The sequence below is a fragment of the Enhydra lutris genome, unplaced genomic scaffold (assembly GCF_002288905.1).
Source record: "Enhydra lutris kenyoni isolate GAN:26980312 unplaced genomic scaffold, ASM228890v2 scaffoldscaffold42, whole genome shotgun sequence".
Taxonomy (NCBI): Eukaryota; Metazoa; Chordata; class Mammalia; order Carnivora; family Mustelidae; genus Enhydra; species Enhydra lutris.
In genome coordinates this window covers 9,765,033-9,780,649 of record NW_019154126.1, presented here as the reverse complement: position 1 = coordinate 9,780,649, position 15,617 = coordinate 9,765,033, and the positions used below count along the sequence as shown (strand labels likewise).

Here is a 15,617-nt window from a genome sequence, read left to right as displayed (position 1 = left end):
AGAAAGAAAGAAAGAAAGAAAGAAAGAAAGAAAGAAAGAAAGAAAGAAAGAAAGAAAGAAAGAGGAAGAAAGAAAGAAAGAAAGAAAGAAACCCTTTCTCCTTTAACTATGTTTTCACTAGATTTTTTTGGTCACCATTCGTAAGCCTTGATCTTTAAATAGATTTTTGGATACGGGGATCACACCCATCAATTCATCTAACTTTAGCTCCCATTTTCCGGAACTGTCTGCACCGTGAAGCTACATGAGTTTTCACAAATCAATGTTGTGCTTCTTCATCATTTGTCTTTTTGAGCAAAAACATCACAGGAAGGATAAACTTCTTTTATGCCTTCTTTTATGTCTTTCCCAGCTTTGCTTGGGATCATCTCATGGCTTTGAAACCATTGATCTGTACCTCTCTGCTCAGGCTTTTTATCATCTTTTTCCAGATTTGGCCAATCCCATAGCACTGAGCATAAGGGATCTTGTGAATCTGACAATGCTTTTTTTTTTTTTCTTAACCTACTGTGATAGAAGACATCCCCTGACATCTGCATTGCCTCCAAATACACCCTTATCCCTGAAACCTGAGCATATGGTACCTTATACGGCAAAAGGTACTTTGCGGGTGTGATTAAGTTAAAGATTTTGAGATGGGAAATTATCCTAGAATATCTGGGTGGGCCCAATGCAATCACTCCGGTCCTTAGAGAAGGCAACAGGCTGGTCAGAGTTAGAGAAAGAGGTGTGGCAAGGAGCAGAGGTCTGAGGGATGTAAGGAAGGAACCAAAATCCAATGAATGCAGAAAGCCTCTAGAAGCTAGAAAAAGCCAGCAAATGGCTGGAGTCTCCAGAAGAAACGCAATCTTGCCAGCGCCTTGGTTTTACCAAATGAGACTTATTTCAGACTTCTGGCCTCTAAAACTATAAGAAAATAAACTGGTGTTGTTTCATACTGCTCCATTTGGGGTAATTTTTACAGCAGCCAGAGGAAACATATCCCTACACAGAATGGATGAAGGAAATACCCCCATCCACAGCTATGGAGCCTACATGAGCTTCAATCATGATTTGACATTTTTGACCAGGGAGCACAGAGAATGTTACGAATAATATCCAGTCCAAGGAAGTTGGCCAGGTCCTTTTTGCCTGGGACCTTCTCACAAATTAGCTCAAATGGTCTACATGCCCCTTTATCCTCCTGCAGCAAGACTCTCTTCAGATATATGGCCCTTGGGACCATCAGATGAGATTTTGGTTCCTTGAATCCATGTGACTAGTGTTTTCCCAGTGGGTCTTACAGGGAGTATAGCTAGTGCTTTCCTATTGTGCTAATCTTTCTTAGAAAATGGAAAGCCACTTTCTTGATGGCTCCCTTTATGCCAATTTTGTAAGGTACTTGTGTCTGCTTGACCACTGCGGTGCTTCTGAGCGGGGTCTCCAACCATTGCCACCTGCTTTTTCTAGACTGCCTGTTCTTCAGTGAGACTTGGCCAACAGGTCCATGATGGCAACAGCTTTCCTTTCAAAAGAACTGCCCTTCCTCTTCCTCTGTGTCATGGTCTCCTGGTTTGAGTGGACACTGCAGAAGGACCCCTGTTGCCATGGTATCGGACACCCATAAGATTGCTCCCATGGAACTGCATATGGTGACATTTAGTCCAGAAGCTGGCAAATGTTCATGAACTATGTATTTCTTCCAGACAGTGGTTCTCTAACCTGGCTGCATTTTATAATATCACAAGATGCTTTTTAAATAATTTAAATAATTTTAAATAATACTGATGCCTGAGCCCCACCCTGTCCCAGTTAAACCATATCTCTGGGAATAGGACACAGGCATTGGTTTTTAATTTTAAAAGAGCAAAACCACAACCCCCCCCCCAATGATTTTAATGTGCAAGCAAGGTCAAAAGCCATTGCCCTCAGCTCTTGCTTACTATACAATTCAGACCCCAAATCCAATCATCTCCTGACCGCCACTGTAGGGCCTGGATCCCAGACAAATATTTGTCATTGTATGCAGAGATTTTTCAGGCTTGGCTATGGAGGAACTACCCTCGCGTGTGTTGCTGTGCAATGCATTTTGAGCAACATCACATCGCCCCAGTTGTGTGCCTCTAGAGCTTGTGGCTAAGGCCCTTGGAGCAGGACTCATCAGGCTCTCTGGCCAATCTCTGCAAACCAAAGTGGCAAGTTCTTCTTTTAGGCAGATGACCAAAGTATGAACACATTTATTATTGGAAACCTCTACTGCTTCCAGCAATGCCTGAACTCTACCAGGGGGCGGGGTTCAAGGCTTTAAGGAACGAGTCCCCCTACCATCTTGTCTGGGAAGTTTCCTCAGGAAGCCTGTCCTGGGACAGCTTGAATATATTATGATGTCATATGGCTCCAAGTTGTGTTTCTCCCTAGGCGGCAAAAGCAGATGTAAGTGGTCAAAAGGGATAGGACAAGGATAAGGAAGAGTGTGCAAAGAAGACCTAGCATCATGGGGCTGGGATTGAAATCCTCAGAAAGGCCTGCTTGCAAGACTGGCCCTTCTCTGGCCCCTGGGCCCTTGGAGTTCCCACCACTCCTGATGAGAGGGGTTCACCGCGTCAAAACTGCTCTACAAACTAGGACAGCGCTTCTCTGTCCAGTGACCCCAGTGGATGCAGGGGCAACAGCCTGATTTTTCTTCCCATCCCATGTCTTGCACACCAGGTAGGATGATGGACCAGAGAATGGGAAAACCTCCCCACCTCATGGTTGCCGATTAGCTCGACCCATCACACAGTGGTTTTCACAACATGGGTCACTACCCAACAGCACCAATGGATCACAACCCTGCACATTAGAATCACCTGGAAGGTTTTAAAAATGTGGCTGCTAGGCCTTGCTCCAGACTTTCCAGCTGAGAACCCCCACAGGTGTGGTGTCAGCATCTGTATTCTGCAGGGCCCGGCAGGGGCATCGAACCAGTAGGATCCATCGGCCAGTGGCTCATAGGCTCAAGGTGCTGAGTCATGACCGTCATTTTTTCAAAAATTAGGTAGAAAAGAATGCATGGACTGACCACGTTTTGATGTGAAACGTTTTTCCTGACCTACATGTCAAATAAAAAATGTTGAAAAACCACTGCCTGAGGGCATCCAGCTGTACTCTGCTTTCATCCGGGGCCTGGAAGGAGGGTGTTGCCATCTTTTTTTTGGCCCAGATTCTCATAATCCCACCCAGGCCAATCGGAGGGAATGGTGGGGCCCCTCACCACCACCATCTCCAGAACTTAACTTTCTTGCCCCCCTGCACCTCTCACTCTCCCTCCTTCTCACTCTGTCACCCTATTTATTTTTTGTTTACCATCTGATTTTACCCCCTGCTGGAATGTAAGTTCTACAAGAGTAAGGCTCTGTTGTGTACACTGTAGCGATCCTCGCAATGTAGAACAGGGGGTTCGGTAGGCTCCCGACAGACTTCTCTCCAGGGAAAGGGCTGACTGCCCACCTATCCTCCTCATGGCTTCACACCACACACTTCCTGTCTGGCACCCCCTGACTGCCCCATCCTCTGGCTCTGGAGGACCTGACTACGAGGCAGAAAGGGGGCTGTGACCTCTTCATGACTTGGTCCCCCCAAAATGCTCTCAGCAAGAAGAGTAGTTATGAAAAGCTTCCTGAAGTGTGTCAGACACCTTTGGTGCCTCCTTCCCACAGGCTGTGGGGATCCTCCAACACCTTTGTCACAGGGAGGAGTTTAGAGCTGAGGGAGGAAGACACTGGGTTCAGGCTGGTCATTCTCGGACCCCCCGTCCAACTAACACCAGGAAGAGAAACGTCTCCGGCACTCCCCAGATCAGGGAGTTTCTCCTGACTCCAGCTGGCATTTTTTGCTTTGAATTGTCTCCCTCTTGTCTGGGTTTTGTTCTACTGGTTTGAACCCAGAATCTTCCTCTCTGCACTGATGACTTTTTTGGATTGTGTGTCTGGTTCTTTAATTCAGAGCCTCTCCGCCCACGCCTCCACCCCCGCAAAATAATGCTTCTCTAATTGTCCCAGGGCTCCATGCACTGCAGTCTGAGGCCTGAGGTTGCCCCAATCCCCGAACATTACCAGCTGCTTACATGCCCTTGGTGTGTAAGGGCTGGCGCTACTAAGAGATGGGAAATACGGGTAGACCCTTCTGGTAGCTAGTTTTATGTGTCAAGTTGTCTGGCCCATGAGGTGCCCAGATATTTGATCAAACATTATTTTGAGTGTGTCCATGAAGATGGTTCAAGATATAACATTTGAAATGCTATGGTGACTGGATGTCTCAGTCAGTAAAACATGCAACTCTTTATCTTGGGGTCATGAGTTCAAGCCCCATGTTGGGCAGAGAGCTTACTTAAAATAAAAATAAATTAATAATTTTTTTTAAAGTTAAAGAAAAGACCAACCCAAACATCTGAAATGGTAGATTGAGTAAAGCAGATTACTTTCCTTAACATGGGTGGTCCTCATCCAGTCAGTTGAAGGTCTGAAAAGAACAAAGAGACACTGCCTGCCTTCTCTCTATGAGTGAGGAGAAGTTCCTCCTGCTCGACGGCTCAATCAGGCACATGGGGCTTTTCTTGTCTTTGAATTGGAACTACACCCCCGGCTGTCTTAGCTGTGCAGCTGACCGACTGCAGATCCTGGGACCTGTCAGCCTCTGTAAACACCTGAGCCAATTCCTTCTAGGAAATTCCTTATACCTCCCATTGATTCTCTGGAGAATGCTGCCTAACACGGCCTTCCCACCCAGAACCACAATGCAGTTAAGAAGGTAACAAACTCTCCACAAAGTGAGTAACAACCCAGCGGCCCATTATTTGATGCCAGAACCTGATAGATAAAAGATGACTTCTATAGACCGGAGAAATGAGGGGAAGTAATGGGCTGAATCTTGAAAGATGCATCTGCTGAGCAGAACAGAAACTAGTCACAGGTATCGAATGGCCTGGGTCTCACTGAGTAAATCTCAAATTGGGTTGGGTGGCCCCTTGCAGGGCAGCAATGATGGCTCACTCATGTTTGTGTCCAGAGCTCAGCACAGTAAACACTCTCGTAAATGTCTGTTGAATGAATCAAGGAAAGAAGACAGTGGCAAAGCCGCCATATTGAGAAATGCCACAGATACATTTAGACTGACAAAGGACTGTGTAGGTAAGTCAAAGAGGGTACTTAGCTACAGGAAAACCTGCAGTCAGGTGGCCCAGCAGTGAGATCAGAGAAATCTCACTGACAGAGAGACAGCTTCTGGGTCACAGGCTGCTCCAGCAGGCTCTCAGCTGGGGATGGTAACAGTTGAGTAGCAGTGGATCACCACTGATTTGTACAAGAATTATTGCCTCCTTCTGTCTCCAGCCTGATTCTTCTGGAACATTTCCGCACATAGCTTTTAGATAGTGCTGGCAAGCATCTCACCCGAGCCACATGTGCATCTCCCATCCCAGAGTCTTGCACACCCACGCAGCCTCAACCCTGCCCAAGGTCATTGCCGAACTCAGTGCAGAGACCATGCTCCCTTCCTTCTATGGCATCTTTCCGTGTCATGCTCGTGAGCCCTCAGGGGTACCGGCCATTGTCTGCAGTATGAAATCACCTCATCGCTTTATCAAGGGCCCATGAACAGTCTCACAGACAAACAGAAAGGATCTTTGAAAAGCCCAGAGAATCTTCTTGTAGTTTAGTCACAGAAAAGCCTCCTCATGATGACCTTATTTGCAAAGAAATAAAAAAAATAAGGCTGCATTCTTTTGCTTTGGGAGGAGTGGCTCCTCAGAGACTTGTTAATACATCATTTGAATGTTGCCTCAAGTGTGTTTCTTCTTTCCTGTGGGGAACCTTCAGTTGAGGGTCTGAGGGTCCATTTGGATTTTACTGTCTTCCTTGTTCCCCAAGGGGATATTTCCCCAAGGCTTCCACAGCATCCGTCCCTGCGGCTGCCACCCTAGGCCAGGCTGCTTCTCCTCCCTTCCAGAAGACTACAGGAATGTTCACCTCTTCTAGCCTCCCCTCCACAGCAGCCCAAGTGAGCCTTCTAAAGTGCCAGACTTGACTCTGACTCGCTTACAAAACTCTTCAGATGTTCCCTGTCATTCTAAAGATGACGTTTCAATGCCACCTGATGTCCTGCATGGCCCTTCATGACCTTGTCACTGTTTATTCCTTCGGCCTCTTCTCTGAGAAGCTCCAGCCTCCACACCCGACTAAGTTTTTTTCAGATTCAGCTTTTTCTCACCAACCAAGCTTTCTCCTTGGCTGGCTGCCACTTCCCCACAAACCACCCCAAAGCGTATCCCGGCTAGCTCCCTCTCTCTCCTTGCTCTGCTCACCGTGGCCTCACTTCAGAGGAAGACTTTCCTCACTTCCTTTACTCCCTCGAATCCGGGTTAGTCGCCCTTCCCTGGAATGATCTCACAGCACTTTTATTTAGGTGCTTAGCATGTTCTGCTATAAAATCTGTTTTGCTATCATACCTGCCCACCCTCTTCCTGGGTAAGACTATGAACTCACAGAGACAAACGCCTACAGTGTCTCTCTCTCAGCATCTCTTAGCACTGTAGCTCTAGAAAGGTTGGGAGAAGAGAAGAATGAATGAATATACCATTCTACTAATGACTAACAAAATAGAATTCTATCATTAAAACTTCCATAGAGCCCTAGGATAAAGGTAGGAATCATTTGTTATCAGAATGAACTGGGAAATACTGGATACATTTGATTTTTTTTTTTCCTTTTTTCTTTTTTTTTCCATATGGAAGTAATGCATGTTCATTAAAGAACATTTAGGAATTTACCTTGAGTAGGAAAATCAAAAGTCACCTATGGATCCAGGCTCACACACAAAATATAATTTGGCTGTATTTCTTTCTGTTGAAAGAACTATAGCTAGTACTTCAGACTCTCAAATTCTCACAGTAACCCAGTATGGTGGAGAGCTTCAGTAACTGGTTCCAGGTCACAGAGCTGGTTAAATATTAGAGCCAGGATATGGACCCAGACATCTTGACTCAAAGCCCTCACTTATACCTTTTTGGTCCATCCTAAACTATAGCTGCCTAAAGTCCCTGCTTTGAAAGAAAAAGCACTTTAATTATGCTCAATTTTGCTATTTTATGTCTTTCACAGAATGACTTTTAGTGGTTTACCTAAGTGCCACTCACTTTAGCACATAATCTATAAAACAATGATGAAAACCGTTTACACTAATGAAAACCACGAGGGAGGCCATCTGGATACCCATTTCCGGCTACTGCGCAGTGTGCTTGAGCTACAGCCTTATTGACCTGAAGGAAGCAGGCAGTTTGCAAATGTCTCCACATGAAACTTCTTGACCGGAACACAGTAATCCATGCAAAATGAAAACCGCCCCACAGAGAATTTTGTAACTTGCTCCATGCATTAGATTTCTCACTATTGTCATTTCTGGCTCAGGAAGTGATTTCTGAAGTGGTTTTCAGAAGATATGAAAGTCAACATGTTCTTAAATTCAGAGAAATGGGACCTACATTCCTCTCTCTCATGAGAAGCAGCTTCCCTCCTTCGGATACTTATCAAGCCAGGAATATACTGAACTTATTTAGCAATTTCTCAGACTGTGGGTTTGTTTTTTTGTTTGTTTGTTTTTTCAACCAAGGAAAATACCTTTATTTTTAATAACTTCCTATTACTTTAAGATTTTTCAGAGGATCACTAAAGTAATCTAAGTAAACCACAGAAAGAAATGGGTGGCAAATGACAGTGATAGGTTTACTGGATTTTATATTCAGCAGGAACAATGGCTAGAAATCACTGGTTCTCCAATTTTGTGGTTTAGGAATTAGGATTTCTGAACATATACCATCAAGATAATGGGTGACAGAAAAGATCAAATCCTTCTATGATTTAAAATCTAGGCATCAAAGCATGACTGACCCCTTGCTTTACCATTATTAGTGTGCATATAGTAAGTAAGAGTGTCCCTCCCCCACTGCGCGCACAGTCTCTCGGAAGCCCATATGGCCTCTTCCTCTTAGGTAAGCCCATCAGAGGCAGATAGACACCCTTGGTCATAAGAAGAGTATAGAGCTTGTATAACCCAAGGAATGCTGCCTCTCCCAATAATCTTTAACATGTAAATCTACCAGTAGAGAAAGGGGCAGAGACATTTCAATAGAATCCAAGGAACCTAGGAGGAAAGAGAAGGCTCCATCCTTTTTAAAGTTCAACATTATTAGACCTTCTCTGATGGGCAAGAAAGGACACCAAAAAACCTCAAAAGGAGGCCGTACTGAAGTCTAATGGTAGCCAAGCAAGATGAGCCATGGCAGAGTGTGCAGGGGCAGGAAGGAGCCTGTGGCCCTGCCATCTTGGTCCTGCAGGCGTGCTCCATGAGGGAGTAATGAGTTAGCATCTTGGGATGCTATTTAGATGGTGGGCAGGGGATGCCTGGGTGGCTCAGTCAGTTAAGCGTCTGCCTTTGGCTTAGGTCATGATCTTAGGGTCCTGGGATAGAGCCTTGCATCGGGCTCCCTGCTCAGTGGTCTGTTTCTCCCTCTCCCTCTGCCCCTCCCCTGACTTGTGTCTTCACACACTCGCTCTTTCGCTCTATGACAAATAAATAAATGCTGGGCACCACTGAGGTCTTTGCTGAAATCATAGGGTGTCTTGGATTGTAGGGTCAGTTTTTTTCCCAAAGTAAAGCACCCAGAGTTGAAAAGCTGGGGTCATTTATTGAACTTCTAGAAGTAGGAGTCGAGTGGGAGCTAGGAGAGAATGCAGTGGGGGAGGGCCCTTCCAGGAACATGGAAAAGCAAAACCAGAAAAGAAAGCCACAGACCAGGGAGGGGATGGCCTGTTGGAGTGGTGATGGTCTAAATCCGGGGAATGGTGTGAACACCACCACCTTCTGTGTCCCAGTTCTTCTTCCTAGTCAAAAGCATCTTGTATTTTCTTTTTGCCATACTGCATGGGGATCCTAGGACAGAGTACAGAGTAGAACTGACCCCATGGTGGGGAAAGGGGAGAAAGGCACAGAGCATACCATTTTCCAACTTAGAAAGTCACAGAATCAAAGGGTATTAGAACTGAAACAGGCCTCAGAGGACCTGTGGCCCAGGAGCTCAGGAAATCCAGGCCCACAGAGGGGCGAGGTGTGCCCAAGGTTCCACTGTGGCTGAGATCCTAGACTCAGCCCAGACCACTCTTGCACACCACCACCTGCTGCAGCAAGTCTGCTGAGGAACAAGAGCAGAAGAACCTCTCAAGAGGCCTTGGGCCAGAGGCCGATAACTGTTCATTCAAGTCATGTTTCTGTCTTTATGTTTAATTATGGCTATAGCTACTTCCTGTCAAATCCTCTAAAATAAGTGGCAATGGGAGCTAAGCATTACTAGCTGTCAATGTAGCAGTTGGCGCAGGGCTGATACCTGGCCCCAACCGATACCAGATGACCTTTGAGACAAGAGCCAACCCATCTCCTCTGAGCCCCCCACAGGCCAGGGTGCGTCAGAGCAGGGCAAAGGGCAGTATGGGAAACCCTACATCCTCTCCTCCTGGACCCGGATTCTCTACATTCAGGGTGCATTCCACTTGGGTGGCCTCGTCATCATAAGCACCGTTCTCTGCTCTATGTGTTTGGCAGCAACTTTGGCCAAGAGCAAGGCCAAGAGAAGAGCGCCGTCTTCTGCACCAGCCAGGCAATGAGCCAAGGGCCAGGAGCATGGCCAGGATGGACCAGGAGAGGCTGCATCCCAGCTCTTGGGCCAGCTGCAGGCCTGTGGGGGTCATGGGTACCCTAAGTGGTGTTAGGGACATGTCAGGAGAAGGGGTGTGATGGGAGGGAATTCTCTGGGAAGATGGGAAGAGGGAGTGATGGGGTGCAGGTTCCTGGGAGCATCCGCCAGTCATCCCAGGCATCTGTAGCATGACTGCTCAACTCTCATAAAAACTGTCAGCATCTTGATTGAGGAATAGCAGCTCTCAGAAAAGCTGTTTACAAAACCTCCTTCGAAAGGTGTGTTTGGAGATGACTTTTGAGATACCCATTCAACACCCTCCTACCACACTTACGTTTGCACCTGGTATCCAGTGAAAGGGCTTGGGGTAGCCCCCCCCAGAATGTGCCACTCTGGCATGTGGCTTATTTTGAGCCAAAGGCTCTTTTGCCCTTCCCTTAACCACACAGAAAAGTCTAGACTGGGGATCTTTCCCAGAATAAGGGTGAGTATCCAAGGGAGCCATCTGTAGGGTAGAGCAGACATCTGTTCCTCTTATGGCCCTGGAAAGGGCATCCTCTTGGCTGAAGTCCAGACCCTGCCCCCTTCTCTCTCGTTCACAATGACACACACGCCTCGTGTTGCCTGACTGTCTTTGGAATTCCCACGTCTGTGTGGATTCCCCATACACACACCTATTAAATTCCATTCTCTCCTGTTACTCTGTCTCATGTCAACCAGATTCTTCGCCCAGCTGGAAGGATCTTTGAGGGGACGGGAATTCGTGCTCCTGACACCAGCATGTGGGTGACTGCTGCTGCCAGGGACCCCTTCCTGTGGGCCCACATGCCTGCCGGCCGACTTTCATGGCTCCACATCCAAGTCCCCTCTGCAGCTTCTCTTTTTCTGCCTACCATTTAATTTTTTTTTAAGATTTTATTTATTTATTTGTCAGAGAGCGAAAGAGCAAGCGTGCAAAGACAAAGTCAGGGGAGGGGCAGAGGGAGAGGGAGAAACAGACCGCTGAGCAGGGAGTCCGATGCAAGGCTCGATCCCAGGACCCTAAGATCATGACCTAAGCCAAAGGCAGACGCTTAACCGCCTGAGCCACCCAGGCGTCCCCTGCCCGCCATCTAAATACGAGTGATCTCGGAACTCTGTCCTATCCCACTTTCTCCTCCTCCTGAACCTGAAATCCACTGGCTCTCAGTGAGTCCATTGATAGACTTGGGGGAGGAGGTCCACGACCCCCATTAAAACAGCATTGGGTGCCAACATGACAAACATAACAAACAGGCACGAGCGTGGTTTCTGGAAAGAAGGTCCGCAGTACATATCCGATTCTGGTGGAGGCTCTGGGCCCCTGCTCTGCCTCCAGCCCGGGGAAGAACACTGCTCTCTGCAAGGCCTTCTCACTCCATCCCTTGGCTTCAACCACCCAGCAACGCAGACAGCCCCCAACTTCTCCCAGACACTTTCCTGAAAGCCAGATCCCGATGGCCAAAGACCTGCTAGAAATCTCCCCTGGGAGGCCTCTCGGGTACCCCAAATGTAACGATCCAAAACTCAGCACATCACTGTTCCCCCCCGACCCACTCCCCTTCTTGGGTTCTCTATTTCAGTAAAGGACACCATGGCGCACCCCACTGCCCCAGCCAGAAAGCTGGGAGTCCTCCTGATTCCTACCCCCCTCCACGCTCCCCAGACCCAGTATGTGGGCAGCCCAAGCCCCTTCTCTTCAGCCCCTCCTGGAATGGAGGGGCTGTGTGGGGGTCTGAGAGCTCGGCTTCTAGAACTGCACTGTGCCCATTGGCTCCACAACCATACGTGCCTTTCTGCCAGACATATTTAACTTCTCTGGGCCTGATTTTTTCATCTCCAAAATGCAGATAATAGCAATATTTTCCTCATTTTTGTGAATAGTGCCCACATCACTGAGAATCTGAAGCCCTGATGCATCTTAAAAGCCAGGAGCAACACGGGGCCCTCCATCGGGGCTCTGGCTTTGCTCACACTGCGGTGAGGCCTGCTCTCCGTGCTCCCCAAGCTCAGCCTCCTCGCTTTCTCTGCCCCAACCCCACAGCCTGGGCCTTCATTCCGGGAGGTGGTTCTGGTCAGCATCCTTCTCCACAGATTCTCGTCATTCTAAACTCAAGTCCCACACGCTTCTCAGGACTGACAAGGTCACTCACCTTCTGTCTCCTACTTACATCCTTGCTTTTTCCCTTGGCACCTGCTGGCCACACTCGCCCTCCAGCCACAGGCATCCTTTTCTCTTGCTCTTTGACCTCATGCACGGCCTCTCCATGGGGCTGTGGCACAGGCTGTTCTCTCTGCCTGTCCTCGGGCTACCATGGGCTCCATGACCCTCTTTGCTGTGGCCTGCCTCAGCTGAGACGGGGAAGCTTAAGCAACCCTGTGCAGAAACAAAATGGTTTTTTCTTTCTTTCTTTCTTTCTTTTTTCCTGCTTCTATTCTTACTAGGACCTGTGCTCCCATCTTACTCCTGCCAGGTACATCCTCCTTGTAAGGGACAAAGAGTTAATGATTTCTGTGGAGACTTCCAGCACAACAGATAACAGTTAAAGGATGACAAGTGAGGCCATCATGGGAGAATTCCAGACCACCAGATTCCAGGATGTCTTAACGACAAGACCCCCAGCTCCAGGGAGTAAGTGACTTATGAAGGACACCTGGCCCCCGTCCTTGCTCCGACCAGTTGCTGGAAGCCTGAGAGGACACGTGCACCACGCCACCATGGTCAGTAAAAGCCCCAGACCAGGAGCAAAGACGAGACTCTCTCTCCTTTCCTTTCTGAGTCTCCCAGACACCCCATCAGTGTCTGCTCTCTCTGTATCTTCAGTAAACTCTGCTCTCACTTCCTCTCTGCTCATGTTTGAGCAGAAGCCAAGGACCCTCTTGGCTGTTCCTGCGGGACCCCCTCTGGGTCCTGGGACCCCGCCTGCCTGCATCAGAGCTAGTCATCTTCTTTTGATGTTTCCTCCATGCCAGCCCCAGAGCCTGGCAAGTGAGTATTGTACCTGTAAAATTATTCTAAAATCACAAGAACGGAATCTTCTTAGGTGCATCTTATATACACAGCACATAGCTGGATTGTTTTTTATTTTTTTGATGCAATCTATGTTTTTAACTAGAGAATTAAGTCTATTATCATATAAAATACGATCACTGATATTTGGGGTTTACACTTGCCATCTTGTGTTGTCTTTTTCAATTATTTCCCCCGTTCCATGTTTCTTTGTGAGACAGGGAAACTTGAAGGACTTCATAAAGAGCTGCTTTTGCTCCTTTTCCTGCTGCTTTCCTGTTCTTGGTAGGACCTGCATCCCCACTTCATGCACACCTGAGTACAAATAGCACCTGTGCTCCTTCGAAGGAGGAATGAATGATTCCTCTAGAATAGAGCATCTACAGAAGGACCAGGTGAGAATGACCCGACAAAGCCGTCATATGTGTATTCCAGATGCTGGCGCTGGACATCTCAACCCCAAGTCCCCTGACTCTAATGAGTAACACCTGGGCCCTCGTCTTTATTCTAGCCAGTTCCTGGATGCCTGAGAGGACCCAGACACCAGACTACAACCCTCAAGAAAAACCCCAGACCCAGAGCCACAACGAGACTCCCTCCTTTCCTGAGTCTCCCAGACGCTCGTCTGTACCTTCACTCTCTCTATACCTTCGGTAAATCGCTGCCTCCTGCTTGATTTCCACCCTACTCTCCTAGCAGGTCCTGCAAGACCCCTCTAGGTCCCTGGACCCCGCCTTTGTCTTTACTTTTTGCTTTGGGATTAACCAAGCATTCTTCTCTTCCAATGTGTTTGACTTAGGGTGTGCTTCTATTCTTTTAAGGACTTGCCTTACAAATTAAGCATAATTATTCAAGTCTAAATTTAATCAAACCTCTCAGATAATATAAGGACCTTCCTTTACTTGCTCCCGACTTACTCGTTATTTTTCTCTGATATTTTACTTCCATATATACTTCAAGGCCCACCAGATAGTACAACTCCTATGCCAGGCAGGCACTCTCTGTTTACATCTGCCCACACATTTTTCATCCTTTCTTGCATCCCAAGTCTTCCATCTGGGATCACTGACTTTCTGCCCGAAGGATCTCCTTGAAGATTTCATCTAATGCATGTCTTCCTGGTGACAAACTTAGTTTTGACTTATCTGACAATATCTTCATTTTGACTTGTTTCTTAGAACCTGCCTTGAGGGGCGCCTGGCTGGCTCAGTCGGTAGAGCATGCGACTCTTGATCGTGGGGTTGTGGGTTCAAGCCCCACGCTGGGCCTAGAGCTTAATTAAAAAATAAAAAATGAAAACAAACAAAAAAACATACACAAAAAGATCTGTCTTAAGATTTCTAATCTGGCTGTTTTTCTTTTGCACTTGAAGAGATCCTTATACCTCTGTTATATACTGCTGTTCCCTGCAGGACGATAGTCCACGCCCACTTTCTCACCTTCCTGGCTGCTCTTAAGATTAGTCCTTTGTCTTTACTGCCTTGCAATTTCATTATAATGCATCCATATGTGGATTTTCTTTCATTTATTCTGCTTGGAATTTCCACCAGCATCATACATCAGTTCTGGAAAACTCCAACCTGCTACCTCTTGAATACTGCCTCTACCAGACTCTCTCTTTTCTCCTCTGGGACTCCAGCTGGATGCTTCTAGTGGTTTTCTCTTGAGGGCAGAGTCCCTGCCGTTCCAACCTGAGGATAATGTTGAGAAGTGACCCAGGACCTGGTTTACGGGCCCTCAGCAAATGTCTGTTGAATAAATCTGAGCATTGGATAAATGTTTAATCCTCCCACATATCATGAGGTGTGCCAAGCCAAAGAAATGACATCAAGGAAGGGTTTTACCTACTTTCACAAGAAAGAGCCGGAGGAATTTAGCCTAATTTTATTGAAGTTTTGTAGGTTTACCCCTGACAGCCGCTTTCCCTTGCTGATTCCCATTCTTGCCTGCATTTTATATCATTGTCTCCCACACACAGTCAGTGAAATCCCAGTGAGTCATCAGGCGGTTTCTCTGAGGGTGCTTGATGGCTCTGGACCCTTATTAGTGAGACTCAGAGACACGAATGGTGTCCCCGACCTGGGTGAACTTTCTTCCTCTGTTTAAGCAAGTCGCTCTGTCCCTCCAGCAGCAATACACTCCTGACCAGGAACAGGGTCCAGGGGCAGGCTCAGGGCGCAGCCTACGCTCCCAGGGACAGTTCTGAGATTCACAGCTGAGTATACTTGGACCTTGACATGATTTGGGATTCAAGCTGCTCCTAGAAAACAAGGGGATAAAATCCTTTACTCTTGGGGAGTTTGAGGGAGTATTTTTTCTCTCTTTTCCGAATATTTGCAACATACTGAATTGGAATGTTGGCGCCGTACTGAGTCTTTCTTAGACTTCCAAACTCTTCAAGTTTTTTTTTTTTAAGATTTTATTTATTTATTTGACAGACAGATATCACAAGTAGGCAGAGAGGCAGGCAGAGAGAGAGGGGGAAGCAGGCTCCCTGCTGAGCAGAGAGCCCGATGCAGGGCTTGATCCCAGGACCCTGGTATCATGACCTGAGCAGAAGGCAGAGGCTTTAACCCACTGAGCCACCCAGGCACCCCTTCTTCAAGTTTTAAGAGAGCACTTTATAAATATTTAGGAAACCAAGATGTTTCTATTTTGAAAACAAATATCCGTTCTTACCCCAGTTTTCTAGTGGATAGTGAGTGTTCTCTTCTTAATTTGCCAGCAGGGTTGTTTAGGTGGTGAAGTTTAGGTATGTAGCATCTTTGTCTTTCTGGAAATTAGCTGGAGGTTTGGTTAACAGAAGGACTTAGTGGTAATCAGAGAGGAACTGAGGCAGGAACTCTTCGCTCCTGTTTTGCATCAGTTAAATTGCTTCTAATTATT

The 15,617-nt window shown here is 47.1% G+C and overlaps 1 non-coding gene across 1 annotated transcript; it reads left to right on the top strand.

The window, feature by feature from the left end:
• The first annotated feature begins 13,926 nt into the window (after nt 1-13,926).
• Nucleotides 13,927-13,999, top strand: TRNAK-CUU. The gene has a single exon. It is a non-coding gene; the product is annotated as a tRNA-Lys (tRNA).
• Nucleotides 14,000-15,617: the final 1,618 nt, after the last annotated feature.